Genomic DNA, 10,638 nt, shown 5'->3' on the forward strand with positions numbered 1-10,638 from the left:
ATTAAATATGTTTATTTTTGTTCTTATCAAACTCAGATTATGAAAGAAATCGAAAGAATTTTGCAGTGACGGTGGATTGATGGAAGAAAATTATCCGAAAAATATGGCCAAAGACATACGTAGGTTCTTTAAGTTTTGAGTTTATATCATATAGGTCTTTTAAGTCTTTTTGTATTAAATAGGTCATTTGAGTTCATACTTTATGATTTTTTCTTCGTTTTATTACTAAATAACATCTCTCCTAAGTTGAGAGGACCGCAAACAGATTGATTACAACTTGCGAGCTAATTTTATCCCTATTTTATTCTTAAAAACCGCACTCCTCTGGATTTATCAATCCATACAGAAAAAATACAATTTTTTTCTACCGTCTTGATGAGTAAATTCGGAAAGAATGGTGTATTTTTCCTCTAGATTGACAAATATGGAGGTGTAATTTTTAAGAACCTCTCGAGAGATTTATATAGCCAAAAGGGAGGTGGTATTGGACTTGGGTCAACCCAAAAGTGTAATGCGAAACATATTTTAACGAGTATTTCTTTTTTTGGTTAAGTAGCCCAGTGGTTAGATTTTTACTTTTTAAGGTGAAATAGTGGGAGTACCAGGGTTCGAACCCCGGACCATACATTTTACATGTAATGTCCCAACCAAGTGAGCTATGCTCACATGACTTAACGAGTACTTTTTTAAGTCATAACTATAATTAGTTGTGATTTGTTGATAGTATTATACACCGACAATATATCAAAATTAAATTCATAATAATATAAAAGAATCTTGGTCTAACGTTTTCTTTTGATTTGTTTTTTGGTACATTCAAGGTTTGGCATCTTGTACCATTTTCTATTTAATGGTCTCAAAGTCTCAATTTTAAAGCAAACCATTTCTCAATAACTATATATCTAAAATAAAAGACTCTACATGTCTAGAATTATGGAAGAAGAAGTGTCACTCTTTGGTGAAGATGTTAACTATGATAGAGCCAAAGAAGTGAAAAAATTTGATGAAACCAAAGCAGGAGTGAAAGGACTATTAGACTCTGGTATTGTCAAAGCTTCCAAGAATCTTTATCCATCCAAAAGAGTCTCTTCCAAAGTATGATCAAACTTCTTCATGCTTATTTCATGTTCCTGTAATAGATTTCACAGGATATGAAAACTATAGGAGGTTAGAGATAATTAGTGAGATTAAGGAAGCATCAGAAACATGGGGTTTTTTCCAAATGGTTAATCATGGTGTTCCAGTTTGTGTTATGGATGAAATGTTAAAGGTTGTAAAAGTGTTTCATGAGCAACCTAGGGAAGTGAAGAAAGAGTGGTATTCACGTGATCATAAATTGAAAGTTAGATACTTTTGTAATGGTGATCTACTTGTTGCTAAAGCAGCTAATTGGAGGGATACTATAATGTTTGATTTCCAAGATGGTCCTCTTGATCCACAAGCATATCCCTTAGTGTGCAGGTAGGAAGCATTTTATTATGTTATTGACTTATATATTGTTGCATAGTATTAGTGATAGAATTTCAACACCAAAACCACCACTTACAAAAACCCATGTTCAAAAACTTCTTAAAGAGATGAATGATTCAAAGTTTCACCTCAAGAGTTTAATGTAGTTGGAATTATACTTGCTGCAGAGAGTGAAAGAAATAGAAAGTGTTTGTTGTAAAATGGTGTGCCGAAATCAATGATTATGTTCTTAGTTGATTGCTATAAAAATGGTGAGTTCTGAAGGTATTGAAGAAGCACTTAGTTTTTTAGGAGAAAAAAATTCAGAAAAATAGGGAGGAGAGAACTAGAGAAGTTAACGTGAAAAGAAAAAATTAGGAGAGAAAATAGGGGGGAGAGAGAGAAAAAAAATTGATTCATAATGAGGAGAGAAAAAATAGAGGAGAGAGAGAAAACAAAAATTGATTCATTAATGAGTTTTGAAAAACCTACAAAATTAGCATTAATTATTTAGGATTATCCTGTATCCTGTCCAAAGTTGCACAGGTTAAAAAAATTCATAATTGATTTGTTAAACTTAGTTCATTAATTAAATGAGTCGAACTTAAACTGCAAATTAATTAAGTTCCTTAATTAAATGAATTGGATCTGGATCCTCTCCAATGTTTGTCTGTCCTGTTGCCTCTCCTGTGCAGTTTAAAACCATTGGATTGATCTAACGGCCGAGTAATAAATAATAATTACGTAATAAATTTGTATTACAATTTACAGAGAGAGAGAGAGAGGTTGTGACGATTGCCAAAGACGACCGCTTCATGTGTATTGACGGCAACGGCATGGCGGGCAACCGTGTTTATCGGCGGCGGTGGCCAGAAGCACCGACCAGTCTACTGCTTCTGCTATCTTTTTTCCCTTTCTATTTTCTTGTGACAGATCTCATATGTTAAATCAAAATTAAACTAAACCCAATGAGAATCTATGAAAAAGGGTCACAGCTAGAATGCAAAAATGAGTGAAAAAGATACAAAACAGCCATGAATTGTTGAACATTGTGTTGTGGTGACTTCGTAGATGATGATACTGTGAGAAGAAAAATTTGCAGAAATTTTACTTCAAGAAAGATAAAAATCAGATCTTTGAAGAAACTAGTTGCTTTGCTAAAATGGGTTGGTGGCAAAATCTTGAGATTTTTAATAGAGAATGAGTTTGGTGTTTGAGATTCAAGGAAGAAGATGATGGTAAATTGGGAAGAATTAAAGCAGAACAGAGAATGAGGGAGCGAAATTACTGTATGAAATTGGGAATGGAAGACACAGGCAGAAATGGTGGGCGGTGGATGTATATAACTGTAGTGCAGAAATACTTAGAAAACCGAAGAAGATGAAGTTTCTCTCTCTTTAATTACTTTTTGTCAATCTGCCGTTAGATCAATTCAATGGTATAAAACTGTACAGGAGAGGGTCCAAATCCAAATAGTTCGACTTGTTTGATTCACGAACTAGTTCGACTATATATATAACACTTTATAACTATTCTTACTTTTACTTATTTAATTATGTAATTGATTTTATACATTTAAATAATTTATTATATATAATACTTTAAGAAGTTAAGGCAAACATTTAACAATAACAATATAAAAAAGAGTAATATTAACAAGTGTTCTGAGAAACTGTTTAGCATGACCTTTAATTATTTTGCGCAATATCCTTTATCTAGTTTCTTATTAAAAATTGGTATAAATTCCAATTTGTTTATGGATCTAATTTTCTTTTCTTTTCTTTTCTTTTGAATTTTGAGTTATGTGGTTTTACTGTTAGCTAACGAGTCGAACCGAATTTTCAAAAACTCAAATGAGTCGAGTTCGAGCTAGAAAATCATTCGTGTCGAACTTTGTAATTGAGTTTCAAGCTAAAAACAAACTAAATCTGACGAGGCAAACCAAACAGTTCATGAATTTTAAATGAGCTGAACTCGAACTGAAAAAAAAAATTATGTCAAACTCAAATCGAGTGTCGATCGATCTGAACCCAGACGGATTCAACTCGACTCGACTCATTTCCGATCATACCTAATACCAAAGTTTCAATTCGCTAGCTTGAGTCACAATCATTGATATTACATAGAATCGTTGTGGAATACATGTACAATCTCAGCTACAAACGTTTTTTTAAAATGTCGTGATGTTTGTTTTAATCGGTGTTTTAAAAATAAGATTTAATTTGTGGGTTGGTTTAATTTCAGTTATATTATAATATGGTTTAATTATATTGAACTAAAGTTGAATTGTACTTCAATTGCAGTCGGTTCAATTGGTTTAACCAATTAAACTACGACTTCAAGGTCTTAATTATTCGACCTCAAGTCTGATTTTTAAAACATTGATTTTCATATTTAAACTAGCTTAGAGACCCGTGCATTCGCACGGGTCATTAATGTTAATTCGATATTTAAGTTTATTATTATATTTAGTTAAAAAAATTATTTAAAATAAAATATTTAAAAATTTGTTAAAAAATATTATTAGAATATATGTGAAATTATTGTGCTATCGTAAAACTTGTTAAATCAATAAATTTAATTTATTAAACTCATAGTCCCGTGTGTATTTTTAAATAAATCATATTATTATTTTGGGTCAAGTAATCTAATTTTACATTTTTCAATATAAAAAAATTACGTGTTCAAGATTCGAACCCGAATTTCACTTTATGCATAGATTTGCTCAACTTTGTTGATGTTATTAGTAACTTGGAATGTGGTTAAACCTACTGAGTGGAACAAAAAGAGGATTATGATCATTAGATGATAAATTTTATTAGGATTGTTTACGGTAATTTAGTAAATTCGAAAATAATTGACCTTTATTATATTTTTACTTGATCATTATTTAATTATATTATTAGTATTAATATTATTTATGTTTCTATATGTTTATATTTTTATGTGTATGTTTTTTATTTTTCTATATTCTATTTCTATATTTTACGTTTTAAATGTGTACAGATTGTTCCATTTCGTTTCTATCTATAATTTATTTTTTTCTATTTTTTAGCATGTCATATTTTTATTGTACTTATCTTCTTTTTATGTTTTATTCCTATTTTTAAGCATATAATCTTTTTTTTTTGTATCTTTCTATATTTTTTTATATATATATTTTTAGTGAAATTACAATGAAAGATATAAATCGTGGAACGTGGTTAAACCTACTGATGATAAATTTGTAACTTTGGTGGTAATCGATTTTTATATATTAGTATAGATTTTTTATTTGATTTTTTTTTTTTGGATTTTGTTCTACCTTATTAATTTGTGGAATTGGTAACCACAATAAAATCGTTGAAATTGAGTACAATATCAAATTGCACCCACTAGCAACTAGATCTAACGGCTCTGCAACAACTCTATATACTAATTTGTGTGTGGATTAAACTTTGTTACCAAACACTTGTTAAAGATCTTTGTTTTATGATGTAGGGAAGTAGTGATCAAGTACATGGAACATATTCTAAAACTAAAAGAATTATTATCAGAATTAATGTCTGAGGCATTGGGGCTAAAGAAGGACTATCTTAAAAATATAGAATGCATGAAAAGTGAAACAGTGGTGTGTCACTATTACCCTGTTTGTCCAGAACCAGATCTCACATTTGGTACCACAAAACATTCAGATCCATCATCCCTCACAATTCTCCTCCAAGATACCATTGGTGGCCTCCAAGTTCTCCATCAAAATCATTGGGTTAATGTTAATCCAATACATGAAGCATTTGTGGCTAACATAGGTGACTTCATGCAGGTACTAACATTTTATCATATTTCTTTATACATACCTATTTATTCTCCTCTGGTTGAATTATGAGCACACAAAAAATTCATAGTTTTTAGGATAAATTGTAATTTTGGCTCCAAAAATTTTCACAAATTTGTAATTTTGGCCGTTAACTTTCATAATAACACTTCTGGTCCTTTAACTTCAACCTATTTTGTAAAATGTTAATTTTAACTAGGTCAATGCACACATGAATGGTCACTTAAATAATTCGTATGTCATGTTAACATGTCTTACCACGTGGAGAGACACTTGGAAAAATTTAATTTGTTTTTTTTTTTAAAATCAATTAATTTTTTTTAGTTTTAATTTTTTTTAATAATTGCATATGCGGCAAGACATGATAACATGACATCTGAGTTGTGAGTCACTTAATTAACGGTTTACATGTGTGTTGAATTAGTCAAAATTAGCAATTCATAGAAGGTGCTAAAATTTAAAATACAAAAAATACTAATATAAAATTAAAAGTGCAATTTACCTTAATTTTATTTAAAAATTCAAGCATTTATTTTTAACTTCATTGTGTTGAATGCTATTATTTTTAAGAATACTCTTATCTTACAACCTTTGTTGTCATTTTCTTGTGTAGCTTATTAGTAATGACCTATGAAGCACGGACACCTCTATGATTAGGCGTGTTGCGATGTCTGACACGTGTCAGTGTCCGACACTTGTGCGACACTCGTACGACACCGTGTCGGATAGCTCAGAGCGGTGTCTAAAAAAATTCCATTTTTTCTTTACTTTGACACTCCTTTGAGCGGTGTCCGACACCTGTAAGACACTCGTACGACACGTGTCGGATAAATGTCCCCAAAAAAAATTATTTTTTCTTTGATTATACTCTCCTTAGGCACATATCAGACATATCTATAAGAGTTAAAAAGTGTCAAAATAACACTATTGATCAAAGAGACGTTGAAAAACGTTACATTTTGATTAAAATATTTTTAGCTTTTTCGATAGTAGACGGATAAATAAAGGTAAAATATTATCATATCTTGTTTTAAAACTTTTTCTAAGAAATAACTTCCTCAAATTAGATTTACATGTATATATTTTGATTCTCAATTTATATAATTTATAAATATGTAACGGTGTCGATGTCCCACTTTTTTACATTAGCGGTGTCGCGGTGTCCATATCGTGTCGTGTCGCAGTGTCCGTGTCAGAGTCTGTGCTTCATAGGTAATGACAAGTTCAAAAGTGTTGAGCATAGAGTACTTGCGGGAAGTGTTGGACCAAGGGCATCAGTTGCTTGCCACGTGTACCCAAACGCGTGTCTAAAATATAGGCCTATAGAGGAGTTTACATTCAATGAAAATCCACCAAAATATCGAGAAACAAATATTACTTTTTTTTTTTTGATAAGCACAAATATTACTGAATATCTTGCTCACTTCAGGTCCAAAGGGCTTGATGGATATAAAGCCCTCCCTTATTTTCGACTATGACATTGATAGGAATGAAATTTTATTTTAGTTTGTTATGTTAAAGTAATCATAAGAAATTTAGTTTTATATTATCTTAGTTTATTATGTTAGAGTAATTATAGGCAAGTTAGTGTTTTATTTTGTGTATAAATAAATTTTTAGAGATTTAGAAATATATAAGAAAATCAAGAAGTATTTAATGGATGAACTTTGAACTTTGATACTGACTCAAAAAGTGCTCTGTATCTTTTTTAAGAATTTCACACCGACTCAAAGAGTACTCTTTATCTTTACATATCAATTGTAGTTTGACACTGACTGGAAGAGTGATCTTTACCATTGACATGAATGCCAAATCTACAATAAAAGACTTTGATAAGTTTTTTACCGTGCATAATTCATGAATATTATTAAAACAAATATGAATTTTACAAAATATATAGTTGGATTAAAATTTTATATCATATAAATGAACCATAATTTTTATTTTGAAAAAATTGAAAATCATTTTATATGTTACTAAGACCCATCAAAATTAACAATTTATGGAATTGAATTTTATTCAATATCGTTTAATCTTGACGAGTCTCAATAACATATAAAATGATTTTCAATTTTTTTAAAAAATTAATTATATATGTTCTATATGATATAAACTTTTCAAACCAGTAGTGAATTTTGTAAAATTCGTATTTATTATAATGTTAATTACGATTGATGTACCTTAAAAGACTTGATGAGATCTTTTATGTTAAACAAAGGATGACAGATGACAAAAAATGATATATTAGTATGCATATGTATACTAAGGAATTATATTTTCCATAAATACTGAAAAATAAAAAATTCCTCATATTTTCATGTATGCAGTAGGTTCAAACTGTACAAATTAAATTATCCCGAGTGTGGATCCAAGCCGTACAAACTTTTTTTTTTTTTTTTGATAATCCAAGCCGTACAAACTTGATAGTTATCTATATCTATAGTATATATATTTGTCTTGCTCAAAGTAAAAAGTACACTTGGCATGCTCATGTTGCTTCTCAATGAATAAATTCATATGTGGCATCTTTTTAATAATTTAATCTAACGTGGCGTCTACGTGTCTTATTTTTATTTTATTTTATTTTTTTACGTTACTTTTTTATATCTTTTATTGAATCTAAGAATACATTATAACAAAAATTATATTATAACAAAAAAAGTGTTAGATTAGCATATAACAGTATTTTTTTTTATCTTATATTGAATCTATGAATTTATTATAAAAAAAACTACGAATCTATTATAACAAAAAAAGATTAGATCAGTTCATAACAAAACAAATTTGTTCTTATCTGGGATTAGCCTAAAAAAAAAGTATCAGACTTAAATAATTAGGATTATAATGAACTAGTTTAGAGACCCGTGCATTCGCACGGGTCATTAATATTTGATATTTAAGTTTATTATTTAGTTAGAAAATTTATTTAAAATAAAATATTTAAAATTTTGTTAAAAAATATTGTTATAATATATGTGAAATTATTGTGCTCTCGTAAAACTTGTTAAATCAATAAATTTAATTTATAATGTCATAGTCCCGTGTATATTTTTAAATAAATCATATTATTATTTTGGGTCAAGTAATCTAATTTTACATTTTTTCAATATAAAAAAATTATGTGTTCAAGATTCGAGCCCGGATTTCACTTATGCATAGATTTGCTCAACTTTGTTGATGTTATTAGTAACTTGGAATGTGGTTAAACCTACCGAGTGGAACAAAAAGACGATTATGATCATTAGATGATAAATTTTATTATGATTGTTTACGGCAATTTAGTGAATTCAGAATAATTAACTTTATTATATTTTGACTTGTTCATTACTTAATTATATTATTAGTAGTAATATTGTTTATGTTTCTATATGTTTATATTTTAATGTGTATGTATTTTATTTTTCTATATTCTATTTCTATATTTTACGTTTTAAATGTGTACAGATTGTTCTATTTCGTTCCTATCTATAATTTATTTTTTCCTATTTGTAAGCATGTCATATTTTTATTGTACTTATCTTCTTTTTTTGTTTTATTCCTATTTTTAAGCATTAAATCTTTTTTTTGTATCTTTCTACTTTTTTATATTTTTTTAGTGAAATTACAATGAAAGATATAAATCGTGGAACGTGGTTAAACCTACTGAGGATAAATTTGTAACTTTGGTGGTAATTGATTTTTATTTTTATTTTTATTTTTTTTTGATAATGTGGTAATTGATTTTTATATATTAGTATAGATGATTGATACTTATATTAGGGTTAGAATAACAAAATAAATAATTCAAATTTGTTACATATCTTAGATTTTTGAGTTTTTTCCCTCTATATATAGATGTTGAGTTTATTTGTCTAATCATCCCATACAAATTTATTTCTTCCGTCTGAAATCAAACCCAAAAAAGAGTGATGGAGTAGAGTGTTGAGAATTCAAGTGAGATTTAGTCCCACATCGATTATGTATGGGAAGAATGTTGGGTTTATAAGAGAGGTGACCCATTAACCTAATACCTTAGGGTTTTGGGTTAAAGTGTGGTGTCTCCCTCTCTTGTGGAAAATCCAGGAGAGCATTGTACCCATTGTAACTCTCGAGCTTCCCCCGGATCTAACCCCAACAGTGGTATGGGATGCCGTGGAAAATGGTCCATTTATTCCCACTCGTTTAGTTAATAATGTAGTGGTGAATAAACCAAGAAATCTTTGGACCAAAAAGGAAAAAGAAAAGGTACAATACAATTTGAAGGCTAAAACAATCATAAGTATTGCTTTAAGCATGGATGAGTTTTACCGAGTTTCAAATTGTACTACCGCCAAGGAAATGTGGGACACCCTTCAAGTGACCCATGAGGGAACTCCCGAGGTCAAGAGGGCAAGAATGAACACATTAACTCGTGACTATGAACTATTTATGATGAAATCGGAAGAAAGCATAAAAGATATGCAAACAAGATTCATCCACATAGTTAATCATCTGCGAGCACTTGGAAAAACTTTCGATAATGAGGATTTGATTAATAAAGTTCTTAGATGTCTAAATCGGAGTTGGCAACCCAAAGTGACTGCCATTTTAGAATCTAGAGATTTAACGTCTATGGATTTGGCTACTCTTTTTGGAAAATTGCAGGAACACGAGATGGAACTAAATCGACTCATAGAAAGTGAAGAAGGAGAAAAGAAAAAGAAAGGTTTTGCCTTACCTGCAACTAGCAAAGATAGTCACTTAGAAGATGGTGTTAGTTCATATGAAAGTGATGACGACATGGCTTTAACATTTCAACAGTTCAAAAAGTTCATGCGATATATAGGTAAACCAAAACAATTCCAAAATTCTGAAAAGAAAAGTGATGAAGGAACCTCTTTCAATCCAACATGCTATAAGTGTGGTAAGAAAGGTCATATAAAATCTGAATGTCCGCTATATCAAAAGAAACATGAGAAATTAGAAAGAAGACCACAAATAGAATCTAAAGGGAAGAGAGCTTACATTGCTTGGGATGACAATGACATGGATTCATCCGACGAATCGGATAATGAGGAAGCAAATCTATGTCTCATGGCTCATCATGAAGATAACGAGGTAAATTGTTTTGAAACCAAACCCAATTTTAGTTATGATGAGTTGCTCTTTATTTGTGAAGAATTAAATAATGAGTCTAGTAAGTTTAAAAAAATGTTTCTTCTGCTAAGAAAACTATTTCCACTCTTGAATCAAAAATTAATGTTTTAACTAAGGAAATAGAGATTCTTAAAGAGAAACAAATTTTTGTAAGCGAGGTATCTACTTACACCCCTTGTGCAAGCAAGAAAGAAAATATTGAATGTGATGAATGCAATATTTTGAAAGATAAAGTTGAAGATTTGAATAATGTTCTTGCT

At 29.7% G+C, this 10,638-nt stretch overlaps 1 pseudogene; it reads left to right on the top strand.

Annotated features, from left to right (window-relative positions):
- The first annotated feature begins 933 nt into the window (after positions 1 to 933).
- LOC123901482 lies at positions 934 to 6,741 on the top strand (annotated as a pseudogene).
- Positions 6,742 to 10,638: the final 3,897 nt, after the last annotated feature.

This window comes from Trifolium pratense, unplaced genomic scaffold, assembly GCF_020283565.1.
Source record: "Trifolium pratense cultivar HEN17-A07 unplaced genomic scaffold, ARS_RC_1.1 scaffold_66, whole genome shotgun sequence".
NCBI classification, from domain to species: Eukaryota; Viridiplantae; Streptophyta; class Magnoliopsida; order Fabales; family Fabaceae; genus Trifolium; species Trifolium pratense.